This window comes from Symphalangus syndactylus, chromosome 13, assembly GCF_028878055.3.
Source record: "Symphalangus syndactylus isolate Jambi chromosome 13, NHGRI_mSymSyn1-v2.1_pri, whole genome shotgun sequence".
NCBI lineage: Eukaryota > Metazoa > Chordata > Mammalia > Primates > Hylobatidae > Symphalangus > Symphalangus syndactylus.
This window is the reverse complement of record NC_072435.2, coordinates 128,601,461-128,616,119: the sequence shown is the minus strand read 5'-3', so window position 1 is coordinate 128,616,119 and position 14,659 is coordinate 128,601,461. Positions and strand designations below refer to the sequence as shown.

The window sequence follows — 14,659 nt, the reverse complement described above, 5'->3', positions numbered from 1 at the left end:
GGCTTCTTTACTGTAAACTTTTATCAGCAAGGTCTTTATGACCTGTCTCATGCTGACCTGCTGTCTCAAAGTGTGAGTTAGAATGCCTAACGGTCTTGGAATGCAGCCCAGTATGCCTCAGCCTTACTTTACCCAGCTCTTATTTAAGATGGAGTTGCCAGGCGTGGTGGCTCACTCCTGTAATCCCAGCACTTTGGGAGGCTGTGGCCGGCAGATCACAAGGTCAGAAGTTTGAGACCAGCCTGACCAACATGGTGAAACCCCATCTCTACTAAAAATACAAAAATTAGCTGGGCGTGGTGGTGCGCACCTACAATCCCAGCTACTCTGGAGGCTGAGACAGGAGAATTGCTTGAACCTGGGAGGCGAAGGTTGTAGTGAGCTGAGTTTGCACCATTGCACTCCAGCCTGGGCGAAAGAGCGAGACTCTGTCAAAAAAAAAAAAAAGCCCAAAACAACAACAACAAATAATAATAATAAAAAACAAAATGGAGTTGCTCTGGTTCAAGCACCTCTGACGCTTTGGCTTCGTATAACTGTAATAACCAGAACCCTTGCAACGCTCCCAGGTCGCCTTGAAACAGTGGTCTCAGAGGATGTGACTCCGAGTCCCTCGTGGCCTTATGGAGCAGCCCAGTCTCTACCTGGTACCGGCACAGCCACAGCTTCTCCCTGTGGGATTGTGGGATTCCCCCGCCCAGCAGTCTCATGTTACCTGAGAAGGAACTCTGGAGCGGCCCTGGTTTTTCATGTGCTCCAGCTTGAGCCCTCCCCCTGAAGCCTTCTGGAAAGAGGCACTGGATTGCATCTACAGGGGCTGGACGCCCAGTGACCTGGGGGCACCTTTACTCCCGGCATTGTGTGGGGCACTGTCCTGGGCACGTAGAAGAGGTTTTGGGGAAGCAAGCCAGTCCCATCCCTGTCTTTGAAGAGCACCAACTGTATGCTGAAATACGAGGTTAGGGAAGAGTCAACCCACTGAATCAAAGGAGTATTGTTCCAGGTGGAGAGAACAGTTTATGAAAAAGAGAGACAAAAAAGAAAAACAGCCCATTATACAAAATGGAAGAGGGCAAAAAAAGAGGAAATTCACTGGCCTGGTAAAAAGACATGAGACTGAAAAAAAAGTCCTTGTGAAGGAGCTTGGATGTCGCTCAGTAAGCTGGGAAGACACATTAAAATTCGAAGGAGGGTGTGTGTAATCATATTTGCATTCCACAGCCTGTGTTCATGGTGAACTGAAGGGAAGAAGGTCACTAGGGGCAATAGTTAAATATTCTGGAAACTAATCTGAACTTGTTGCAGAGAATGGATTGAGGGGATTGAGTTAAGAAACAATTTAAGAGGCCGGGCGCGGTGGCTCACGCTTGTAATCCCAGCACTTTGGGAGGCCGAGGCGGGCAGATCACGAGGTCAGGAGATCGAGACCACAGTGAAACCCCGTCTCTACTAAAAAATACAAAAAATTAGCCGGGCGTGGTGGCGGGTGCCTGTAGTCCCAGCTACTCGGAGAGGCTGAGGCAGGAGAATGGCGTGAACCTGGGAGGCGGAGCTTGCAGTGAGCCGAGATTGCGCCACTGCACTCCAGCCTGGGTGACAGAGCGAGACTCCGTCTCACAAAAAAAAAAAAAAAAAGAAACAATTTAAGGCCAGGTGTGGTGGCTCATGCTTGTAATCCCAGCACTTTGGGAGGCTGAGATGGGCAGATCATGAGGTCAGGAGTTCGAGACCAGCTTGGCCAACACAGTGAAACCCAATCTCTACTAAAAATTCAAAAATTAGCTGGGTGTGGTGGTGCACGCCTGTAATCCCAGCTACTCAGGAGGCTGAGGCAGGAGAATCTCTTGAACTGAGGAGGCAGAGGTTGCAGTGAGCCGAGATCATGCCATTGCACTCCAGCCTGGGTGACAGAGCTAGACTCCGTCTCAAAAAAAAAAAAAAATTTAAAGGGAGAATCTAAAGGACTGGGTGATGAATTGGATATCATCCAATTAGATGGAAGGGAAGGAAGAGCTAAGTTTCTTGTTTGGGTGATATGTTCACAGAATTTCCTTATTTAAAGACTCTTATACCACTGCCTGTCCACTCTTATGGCTTCAGCTTCCAGTTAGGCTACAGATGACACACCCAGATGTCATAGCTATTTTGTTTCACTGAGATGATGAACCCAGGAAAAGAAACAAGTTCAGAAGAGAAGAAAATTAATTTGGGGACATGTAGAGAATGATGTGTGTGTGTTTAACTTTATTAATATTGTCCAAATTATCCTTTCTAACCTGGAATCTTGCCAAAGGTGTCACTTCATTTCCCCACATCTTTTCTTCACACTGAAGTCAGCCTGATTTTTATAAAGCACTTCTGCTCATATTCTTCTGCTTAACATAACTTGATGACTTTTAATTGTTCTTAAGTAAAGGCAAAAGTCCTTGACATGGTCCACTGGCTGCAGGATCTTACGCTCATCTTTTCAAGCTTTTCTTGCATGACTTTCCTCCTCTCTGCACTTTGTTTCCTCAGATGTCACGTGCCTAAGGATCTTTGAGCACGTTAATTCCGTCTGAAAAAAAGGTGACTATCCCTTCACACCATAACCTCATTAGTTCATTTCAGGTCATCCTTTAGATTTCAGCCCAAGCAAGTCTTGCTCAAAGAAATGTTCTTTGATCCCATTGTAATCAGTAAGGTCCCAATGATTATACCCTAGACTTACTCTCTTTAGCACTTACTTAATTTGCAATTATGTTTGTAATTATGTACTTACGTTCATGTGATTGTGTTAGTTATTACATCACTAGACTGTAAGCACTATGAGTCTAGACACCATTTTGTTCATCACTGTACCCATAATGACTACTATGCTACTTGGTGCTCAGTGAATATTTATTGACTGAAGGAATGACACATATCAAATTTTAACTTTTATCATATTGTAAGGTAAAGTGATATCATGTTTTAGTTTACTTTTTATGATAATATGAAACTGATTATTGACTAGTGTCTATTTTCTGTGAAATAATGGTTCATAGCCTTTGCTATGAAACATTATTTTGCTATGAATCACTTTTCTATTAGGAGTCCTATGTTTTTATTATTAATTTGTAGAAGCTCTTTGCATAGTGGGATTTTATGCCTTTTGTATATATGTTGCAAATACAGTATATTCTCACAAGTCATTACTTATATTTTCCCTTGTATATAGTGAGGTTGTGTGCTATAAGCTTTTTTAAAAAATTTTATTTCTCTAGACAGAGTCTCATTCCATCACTCAGGCTGGAGTGCAGTGGCGCGATCTCAGTTCACTGCAACTTCCACCTTCCTAGGTTCAAGCGATTTGCATGCCTCAGACTCCCAAGTAGCTGAGACTACCGGCACACGCCACCACACCTGACTAACTTTTTTTCTTTTTTTAGATGGAGTTTCACTCTTGTTGCCCAGGCTGGAGTGCAATGTTGCAATCTTGGCTCACTGCAACCTCCTCATCCTGGGTTTCAGCGATTCTTCTGCCTCAGCCTCCCAAGTAGCTAAGATTACAGGCACCTGCCACCACACCCAGCTAATTTTTTGTATTTACAGTAGAGAAGGGGTTTCACCATGTTGGCCAGGCTGGTCTTGAACTCCTGACCGAAGCTGATCTGCCTGCCTTGACCTCTCAAAGTGCCAGGATTACAGGTGTGAGCCACTGAGCCCAGCCTGTGCTATAAGTTTTTATGTAGTCAAATCTAAAAGTCTTTTCCTTTCTGGCTTTTGAATTTATCTTGTTTAAAAAGGGTATTCATATACCAATTTTTAAAATATTTCCTACACTCTTAATTTTCCTTATATTTGGGTCTCTTTCTGGATCTTCTATTTTGTTACATGGATCTCGTTGCCTATTTCTGTGCCAATATTATATGGTCTTAATTACTGTAGCTTTCTGGTAAGGCACATCCTCTCTTACTCTTTCTTTTCTAATTTTCTAGACTATCTTATGTGTTTTCCCCTGTAGATAAATTTTATTTTTTATTATTTATTTATTGAGACGGAGTCTCACACTGTCGCCAGGCTGGAGTGTAGTGGCGCAATCTTTTTTTTTTTTTTTTTTTTTTTTGTTGTTGTTGTTGGTATATATATACTACTACTTCTGTTTTCTTTTTTTTTTTTTACTTTTTTTTTATTAATTTTTTTTTGCATACAAAAACAATAAACATTTTCTAAAAATACATACAAACAAAAAGATGCGTATCAAACATATTAGGAAGGTTGCACATGGGAAGTCGGGGAATAGAAATGGGGGGTGGGAGTTAAAATAAATGAGAGAGGGACTTTATATGGATCAGTGATAATAACTCAATCCTCTATTTGACAAAGAAGAGGGAGAAGGAAGAGGAAGAAAAAGAAAGTGGGATAAAGGATCAGAAAGGGAGGAAAATAGAAAAAATTAGAGTATGACTCCAGGGTAGACCTGTTTTGTTGTCACTGAGTTGGTTGGTTGGTTTGTCTGTTGTATTCTTCATGTTTCGGTAGTGGCGCAATCTTGGCTCACTGCAATCTCTGCCTCCTGGGTTCATGCCATTCTCCTGCCTCAGACTCCTGAGTAGCTGGGACCACAAGCGCCCACCACCACACCTAGCTAATGTTTGTATTTTTAGTAGAGACGGGGTTTCACCATGTTGGCCAGGATGGTCTCGATCTCCTGAAATTTTTTTTTTTTTTTTTTTGAGACCGGGCCTCACTCCCTCACCTAGGCTGGAGTACAGTGGTGCAATCATGGCTCACTGCAACCTCTGCCTCCTGGGCTCAAGCAATCCTCCAGCCTCGGCTTCCCAAAGTGCTGGGATTGCTGGCATGAGCTATCACACCTAGCTGTAGATAAATTTTAAAATAATCTTGCCAAACTCCTTTTGCAAAATTTATTAGAAATTCCATTGTGATTATATTCAGTGTTAAGAGAGAAACAATACATTCCCTATGGGGTAACAACAATTTGAATGACAGTAGCTTTGTCATCTGAAACCATGGAGGCCAGAGGGAGGTGGCACATTTTCCAAGTGCTTGAAAGATTTTTCAACCTCTAATTCTATATGTACCAAAAATACCTTTCAGGAATTAAGGAAAAATAAAACTGTTTCAGATGAAGGAAAATAATAACTGGTTGACTGCCCTTCAAGACTGACTCACAGAGCATCTCTGACTGGAAAGGTAACAGGCTGGAACTTCAAAAAGACAGAAAAAACTGTGGAGTGGTTAAAATTGGGGTAAATGTAACAGACTACCTTTCTCGTGAGTTTTTAAAATCATGCTCAATAGTTGAAGCAAAAATTTTAACATCATCTGATGTGAGACTTCAATGTATGTAGAGGAAAGATTTAAGACAATTATAGTAAAGCGTGAAAGGGCCAGGTGCAGTGGCTCACACCTGCAATCCCAGCACTTTGGGAGGCTGAGGTGGGAGGATTGCTTGGGGCCAGGAGTTTGATACCAGCCTGGGCAACGTAGTGAGACCCTGTCTCTAACAGCAAGAAGAAGAGTAAAGGGACCTAAATGGAAGAGAGGTTTTTACACTTTAGTCAAAGTTGTAACATATCAATACCTGTAGGTTGTGACATTAGGCACGTATATCATACTACCTATTGAAACCACAAAGCTATATTCAAAAATACTTTCAATAACTAAAAACTGGAATTCTAAAATAAGTTCAAGTAGCCCACAGGAAAGCAAGAAAATGGAAAAAGAGTAATAAGAAGCAGAAGGAAGAAAGAGAAAATAAAAAATAGAAGTCCCACATAATGCTTATGTATAAAAAATAAAAGTCCCACGTAATGCTTATGTATAAAAAATAAAAGTCCCACATGTCCCATGTTAATGCTACATTTTCTGATTCTTTTTCCTGAATGGAATAAAAAGAATTGATTTTCCAAATCAAAGGCCACTGCCACATACCCAAGACCACTTAAATCTGCTTTAGAAATAATGTCATGTCTGCAAGTGGAACATGGACGTGGCTGCGTTCACCTGTGGTCATTCCCTAGGATTTGTCAGGCCACTACAAGGTCCGTGTTATCGAGTTAAATAATGGTATCCCAGGGGCACTGCTACCACATTCTTCAGGTCTTTACGAGTCACATTCATCTCTGTCACCCCCTCCAACTCTTCTCCCCAGAATGCAATATTGTTTTCAATTTATGACCTTACCTTTGGGTGGGATTCAGAGGTTTTCACCTGGCCTTCCCCACTATGGTGGCTTTTAACCAAAGACCAATAGTCCAATGTAGAAAGTACTCCAACTGCCAAGAATGTCAATCCCAATTATACATTCGAAGACCAAGCAAATGAGTAATGCATGGGTCAGGGTCACTGGGACCACTGGCCCCACAGTAAGCCTAAATGTATGACCAGGCCTAAATATGCTCTCATGCTAACGGAGGCATGATAATGCTATGAAAGTCTGGTATCAGTATCAACTCAGACTTAACATATAATAGTCTTTAAAATCTCTGGATATTACCCTTTACCCAGTGTATAGTCAACCAAATAAGTGCCCATCAGTCTTTGATGAAGGGCTGGAGGTGTCATCATGGTATATATTTGCTGTGGTGTCATAGGGTCCTTCCCCTTGGGGACCCACCTACCTCTTTAGTGTCTTTCTGATCTGAATATTAGCTCAAGTTCAAGGATCATGGCATTTTACTGAGGCAACTGCCCTTAGCCTCTTGCTCACCCATTCTCATCTTCTTGGATTATGTTTACTAACAAATTTCCTGGTTGCCTGTCTATCTAGTTTATCCTTAGGGAAGTCATGTTTTACTAACCATCTTCACAAGTTCCTGTGTATCAAACCCTCTTGGCTGTCACACTGACCTTACCCTTTATTATAATAAATGTGAATCCCTGGCTTCTGCCAATTAAGAACCACCACACAGCCTTTCTTCCTTCAACTGTGGGATCCTTACAGGTGTGATGCTCGAAATACGTTTCAAGAAAGTACTTCCCATTCTCCTGGAGGGATTCAATGCTTTTGGGAGTTATGACAGTATTTGAGACTGTGGCCTTTTCAGGCAGCTCCCAGCCAGTGCGTGAGCAGCATGGGGGATAGGATGGCCTGGCATCATTTCTGCTCAATGTGGAACTCCTCTGTGGTAAATATTTGTGCTTGCATTTTACTTTGAGCTGACAAGAAATATCCCATTCCAGAGAGACTCTGGCAAAGGTGGCAGCCCAGCTGCTACATATTTCACTGGCAGTTACCTGGGAAAATGTCCAAATGGAGGAAAACACCCTGGTTGGTGTGATGACCCAGGCAATTAAAAGGTATGGAAGGGGCCGGGCACGGTGGCTCATGCCTGTAATCCCAGAACTTTGGGAGGCCGAGGCGGACGGATCACAAGGTCAAGAGATTGAGACCATCCTGGCTAACACGGTGAAATCCCGTCTTTACCAAAAATACAAAAAAAATTTAGCTGGGCGTGGTGGCGGGCACCTGTAGTCCCAGCTACCCAGGAGGCTGAGGCAAGAGAATCGCTTGAACCCCGGAGGCAGAAGTTGCAGTGAGCTGAGATCGTGCCACTGCACTCCAGCCTGGGCGACAGAGTGAGAATCCATCTCAAAAATAAATAAATAAGTAAATAAATAAATAGTATGGAAGCAAGGGGTTAGTAATATAGAGAAAGACAATGACATTGGTCAGTTATTGCTAAATTGCATTAATGCCACAATTTTTATTTCTTTTCCTTTGATTTTCCAAATTTAAATGACTTTTCTGGGTGTCATACCAACTCTTCCAGAGTTTTAATAATGGATGTGACAAGCCTGATTTTTCTAGTGGCCCAAGTTGCACGAAGTATCTTTCAAAACTCCAACTTTCACTGCTTGAAGTTGAGAAGCAGTTGTTTCTTCCAAACAACAATCCTCTGAATTATGGGCTCTTACTATTTCCTTTCTTTCCCAAAAATTTCTTCCCAAAACTTTGCTAAACAGTATCAATCAATACATGCTACTAACATTCTAACACTAGTTATTACTCAGAGCACCATGTCCCGTGTGCTTGGCAGTCTAAGTATTCATTCCTTTCATCCTGACAACAATCTTAACAGGTAGATACTGTTATTATTCAGTTTTCACATGAGCAAACACAGACATAACTTTCCCAATTTTTTGAAGGTAGTAAAAGGCAGTACCAAGATTCAAACCCAGGTAGTTTTGCCCCAGAATATGTGGTCTTAATTATTACACTCGAATGCTTCTGTTAACAGATTATCACAGCAGACTAGAGATGAGGAATAATAGTAGTGAAAGTGGGATGGTCTCGATCTCCTGACCTCGTCATCTGCCCACCTCAGCCTCCCAAAGTGCTGGGATTACAGGCGTGAGCCACCATGCCCAGCCTATTTATTTTTTAAAAATTTTATTGTAAGATATCATCAGGAAGGTAAATCTCCATTTATAACTGTTTCCCTCTCTGCAACAGATGGAAAGGGGATGACTCTAAACCACTAGAGATTTAGTCAATGGGGGAGAGCATCCACTTAGGTCTGCATACAAATCCTGACCCTTGTTTCATGGTTATCAGGGCCCTGACCCGCAGCCTTCTTTATTTGTTTCAGAGAAGTATAGTGGTTAAGCCTGAAGTCTAAGACAACTCTTTGAGATCTACTCTAGAGATCTACTCATTTCTCTGTATTGTTGCTCATGTATACAGGAGGTATATATGTTATTAAACTTCTGTTTTTCTCTTGTTTGACTTCTGTTACAGAGTCCCAGCTAAGAATTATGGAGGATAGAGAGAAAATTGTTTTCCTTTCCTACGGTAACTTCTTAATATGCTGTGTGCCATTTTCTTTTTCTCCTTTTTTTTGTTGAAATTTATGCTCTTAGTATCCTGGAGTTATAATTAGACTGCTCCTCTAAGGATTATCAAAATCCAAAGTGAATGCATGCTTTTCCTAACCTTGTGAGAAAATTAGCTGTACAGAAGCTGCATAATTAGGTGATTTTAAATTTGGGTTTTTGGTGCCCCTGGATCATAATGTGTTAGAGATTAAGAGATTTCTGAGAAAGTGTGGGTGAGCATACAACTGGAAAAAGCTGGCCACAGACAACGTAAAAGATTGTTCCCGATGGGCCGGGCGTGGTGGCTCATGCCTGTAATCCCAGCACTTTGGGAGGCCAAGGCGGGTGGATCACGAGGTCAGGAGATGGAGACCATCCTGGCTAACACGGTGAAACCCCGTCTCTACCAAAAATACAAAAAATTAGCCGGGTGTGGTGGCGGGTGCCTGTAGTCCCAGCTACTCGCAAGGCTGAGGCAGGAGAATGGCGTGAACCCGGAAGGCGGAGCTTGCAGTGAGCCGAGATTGTGCCACTGCACTCCAGCCTGGGCGACAGAGCGAGACTCCACCTCAAAAAAAAAAAAAAAAAAGATTGTTCCCGATGAAAGTATCACCAGGGTGGCTCCACTTTTCAGTTTCTCTTTAGTCTCTTTATCTATAGACACAGCTGCTTGAGGAAACCAGATGGTCTGGATGTCACAGGTAACCTCCTGACCCCCTGTTGGATATCAGGAGTCCAGATCCATGAAAAACTGGTGCAGACTAGAACAGGTGACCGTTCCTTTTAAGTCATTAACATATCATTATAGTACTAAAAACCCCCCGTAAGAGAAGATTGCTGCCACTTTATGTACATGTGATGCGTGAAGAAGCATGTTCATGAACTATGCCTGCACATCAGAACTGCTCCTCATACGTGCCTAAATACCTCTCCTGCCCTGCACCTAACTGTTAAAACTCTCAGTGGCCAGGTACGGTGGCTCACGCCTGTCATCCCAGCAGCTTGGGAGGCCAAGGTGGGAAGATCACTTGAGCCCAGGAATTTGAGACCAGTCTGGGCAACATGGTGAAACCCCATCTCTGCAAAACATACAAAAATTAGCTGGGCATGGTGGCACATGCCTGTGGTCCAAGGTACTCAGCTCTCATGCCTGAGCCTGAAAGGTCAAGGCTGCAGTGAGCCAAGATCATGCCACTGAACTCCAACCTGGGTGACAGAGTAAGACCCTGTTTCAAAGAGAAAAAACAACTCCCACACCTCCCATTGCACAGGGAGAAGATGCCTTTAGAGTGTGAGCTTCCATTCTCCATTCTTTGGCCACTGAATAAAACTTGATTATCGGCCGGGCACGGTGGCTCACGCCTGTAATCCCAGCACTTTGGGAGGCTGCAGCGGGCAGATTACGAGGTCAGGAGTTGGAGACCATCCTGGCTAACACGGTGAAACCCCGTCTCCACTAAAAATACAAAAAATTAGCCAGGCATGGTGGCAGGTGCCTGTAGTCCCAGCTACTCGGGAGGCTGAGGCAGGAGAATGGCGTGAACCCAGGAGGCGGAGCTTGCAGTGAGCTGAGATCACGCCACTGCACTCCAGCCTGGGCAACAGAGTGAGACTCTGTCTCAAAAAAAAAACTTGATTGCCTATCCAATTGGGTGTTCTTTCTTTGTAGCCAATGTAATGTAGGGAAAGAACACAGTTTAAAGTGACAAAAGGACTCACTAAAGGAATAAGCTCATTAAGCTTCATATCAGTGCATTAGTTTATCAGTGTTATGACAAGTTACAACACACAGCTGAAAACCATCCAAATCTGTTATCTTACCGTTCTGAAGGTTGGAATTTTGACATCAGTTTCACTAGGCCAAAACCAGGGTGTAAGCATGGGTGCATTCCTTCTGTAGGCTGTAGGGGACAATCTGTTTCCTTGCCTTTTCCAGCTTCTACAGGCCACCTTCATTGGTTAGCTTGTGGTTTCTTCCTCCATCCTCAAAACCAGCAATGACTGGCCAAGTCTTTCTCATACTGAATCACTCTGACACCTCTGTAGCCAAATATTCCTTTGCCTTCCTCTTATAAAGACACTGGTGATTACCTCTAGTCCACCCAGATTATCTAGGATACTCTCTCAACTTAATAATTATTAACTTAATCACATCTGCAAAGTCCCTTTTACTATGTAAGGTAACATATTTATAGGTTCCAGGAATTCATATGCCAACATCTTGAGGGAGCCATTCAGCCTACTAGTTAGTATAGAGCTTCAGAAAAACCCAAACAGCAGAACTGAATGTTCAGCTACTTGTGTATTAGGACAGTGTCCCTGGCAACTCTGAAGCCAAAGGATATAAACTGGGCTATACAAAAGGATATTGCAGCTTAAGTGTTTCTCATCACATTGAGGAGCCTTATAAACCATCTCAGACACCAAATGCAGCCATTCTGGTTTGTGAAGTTCAGTTGATCCCAAAGTTTTATACATCATCATTTGAAATATCCTCCTGCATGCAAGTCACATCAGTAACTTCAGAGAATCCCTTTATATTCTTAAAAAAAATACAATTTTATGACATGTAATTTTGCCCTTATTCCCATAATGTGGCCACTCCTTTCACACAGACCTATCCTACACTGGACGGTTATTGTAGGAGTCCTTAGTTCAGTGATCTTTTCACCTGAATTACCTCTAGAGAGAATTTAGAGGTTAGCCTTTATTTTTAAAACTGTTGACTTAGTCAATGAAATAAGATTTTCCAGTGTAAGGGAAGGTTTTATTTGAGAGCATCAAATTTGGGGCTGTGTGCCTTAGCAGGCATGGGGATGTGCTGTTTCGATCTCCCTTCAAGGAAAGGCTTGTAGTACAAGTGTGGGGAGTTCAGTTAGCAGACAGCCCTCACCTGTCAAGCCCTTCATGGTCAGCCTTTGCTGCAGAAGAGCTTCGTCCAAAGTCACCTCCCTTCCCAGATCAGGCTGTATTCAGTGACTGAAAGAGGTGTGAACATAGACTAGACCATGCTTGTCTGACACATGAGCCCTGTCAGGCAACACTCACTACAGAGATCCATTCTGAGTTGGGAGCAGTTTTGTAGGATCTGCATTGCAGTTTAACCTTTTCTTTTGCTTAATCCTACTTCCTTCTCTTTCCTTTCAGATACTGATCTACAGTGAATGCCTCCAAAGTATATCTCAGAGTTGACTTTCAGAAAACCCAACAGATTGCAGCTTGTACCATTATTGAGGTGCTCCAAAATAGCAAAGGATGGGCCAAAGTTTTGGAACTGGATTACTCATTATCCAGCTGACATACAAACCCCACCACTGTGGCAGGTGGAGCACAAAGAGGCCCCGGCATAAGGAGGTGATTCAATCATTAAATAGTTCACCAATAGTAAATTAAGAGGCAGCACCTGTGTTATGTAACAGATGTTTGAACTTAGGAGATAAATTACTATTAAATAACAGGTTTGGGTGGCTGATATGTTTTGGCTGTGTCCCCACCCAAACCTCATCTTGAGTTGTAGCTCCCATCATCCCCCCGTGTCATGTGAGGGACCTGGGGTAAGGTAATTGATCCCATCATGGAGGTAGGTTTTTCCCATGCTGTTCTTGTGGTAGCGAATAAATCTCATGAGGTCTGATGGTTTTATAAAGGGCAGTTCCTCTGTACACACTCTCCTGCCTGTCACCATGTAAGACGTGTCTTTGCTCCTCCTTCATTGTGAGGACTTCCCAGCCATGTGAAACTGTGAGTTCATTAAACCTCTTTTTCTTTATAAATTACCCAGTGGTATTTCTTTACAGCAGTATGAGAATGGACTAATACAGTGGCTACTGCTAAAAGCCACTGATGCTCTACATAAAGATAACAAACAGTTGAGGACAAGTAATAGACAATCAATTGCAGCTGTGAAAGTTAGAGGGCCTTTGGCTGCACAAAAAGCAGTTCACATCTGCTGTATCACAAGTGGTATTAGGTCCTTGGCTTGCAGGAAAAAAAAACTATTGCGTGAGGAAAGGCCATGTGGAAGCCTCAAACTATAATCCACCCAAGATAGTAAATAAGAACAATCTCTGGGGGGATAGTAGAGATTAGAGTCACCCTTCAGGATATAAAAGATTTAGGAGTGATGGTTCCCATCATATCCCTAGTAAATATTCATAACTGCAGTTCAACTTCAAGCTCAACTAAGTAGTAGTCCTGATCACAGCCATTAGGCCAGATGTGATATTTCCACTAGAAGAGATTAATACAGCCTCAGATACATGGTATATGGCTACTGATCCAGTAAATGCATTTTAATATCCCGATTCAGAAAAAAAGCATAAATGTTTGCATTCATATCAAGTGAAATGATGTGGGAAATGAAATGAACATATACAGCCGGGCGCAGTGGCTCATGCCTGTAATCCCAGCACTTTGGGAGGCCGAGGTGGGTGGATCACAAGGTCAGGAGATCGAGACCATCCTGGCTAACATGGTGAAACCCCATCTCTACTACAAATACAAAAAATTAGCCGAGCATGGTGGCAGGTGCCTGTAGTCCCAGCTACTCGGGAGGCTGAGGCAGGAGAGCGGCGTGAACCTGGGAGGTGGAGCTTGCAGTGAGCCGAGATCGTGCCACCACACTCCAGCCAGGGTGACAGAGTGAGACTCTGTCTCAAAAACAAAAACAAAAATGAAAAACAATGTACATGAAATGGACAATAATATAACTACAGTTTTGCTCCCAGGGCAATATTAACTCTCTCAACTTCAGAGCTGTGGTTATGGGAAGCACAAGGTCCCCCCAGAGGATCATCTGTAATCTTCCTGCTTCCACACTGGGGTACCCAAACCCATGTGTTCTTTCTCTTTGAAAACACAGCACCATATAAAGGTCAAATATCAAGGATTAGCCCCAAAGGGGGCACTTTCCACCAGAGGACAGAGTGTTCTAAATTATAAACTACAGATACAGCATGGAACTTTGCACCCTTGTGTCCAAGGACCAGCATGCCAGAAAAGCCACTCTTTGCTGGGGCATTGACACGGATCATCAGCAGGTATGGCTGCTGTTACACAACAGGGCAGGAGAAAAAAGGAGTGGAACTCAGGTGGCCCACCTAGGTGCCTCTTTGAACTTCCTTGCCCCATTGTGATGTAAGTGGACAAATACAGCAACCTGGATCTGAAAAGGACATGGTGCCCAGGGCTCTGACCCCCTCAGGAATAAGGGTCTGGGACAAGCTACCACATAAGCCACTTACGTCCACAAAGGTGCTAACGGAGTGTGTTGCGAATCTACACTGAATAATACAGAAAGCAACCGCAACATTAGGGGCTGTGGTTTGTCCTACGAATCTTCCTTTTCTTAGTCTCTCTTCAGAGAGAGCCCCACCAGAATCCTAGAGCAGCAGCTTCCCAAATGTAACACAGACAAGGGGATCTAAGCGGTGGGAAGGATGGACTGTGTGATCACAAACATGCATTATGACTCAGATCTCTCCTCAAGGAGAGAATTGCCCAGGGCAGGGAGAGTCATCAGCAGAGAGCCTCCACTTGTGAAGCTGGCCTCAGCTGAAATGAGCTGCTTCACCTAAGAAATCAGCAGCATCACTGAAGAAAATAGCTGCTTCACCTAAGGTTGCTTCCTTCCCAAGGCAGCCTGAGTCTGGGTGATGGGGTGAGCAATGCAGGGTTTTAAGAGGCCATCTTGGTTCAATACGAGGCACTCCAATGGGCAGTACATGTTCCAGAGTTCCCTGCTGGCTCCAATGCAGTGCAAATTGACTTCTTCCTCAGCTCAATGTTTTCTTACTTCTTCTTCGATCATTTCACAGCTGTTGATCCTCAATAGACATCTTGCACCCAAACTTCT

General features: G+C 43.2%; 1 protein-coding gene across 1 annotated transcript in view; it reads left to right on the top strand.

Annotated features, from left to right (window-relative positions):
- The window catches only part of ZNF891 (zinc finger protein 891), a 57,593-nt gene extending 45,390 nt beyond the window's left edge, over nucleotides 1-12,203 (top strand). Inside the window, exon 4 of the mRNA XM_063614809.1 lies at nucleotides 11,953-12,203. The gene's annotated coding sequence lies outside the window, so the exon portion shown is untranslated. The remainder of the gene's footprint in view (nucleotides 1-11,952) is intronic.
- Nucleotides 12,204-14,659: the final 2,456 nt, after the last annotated feature.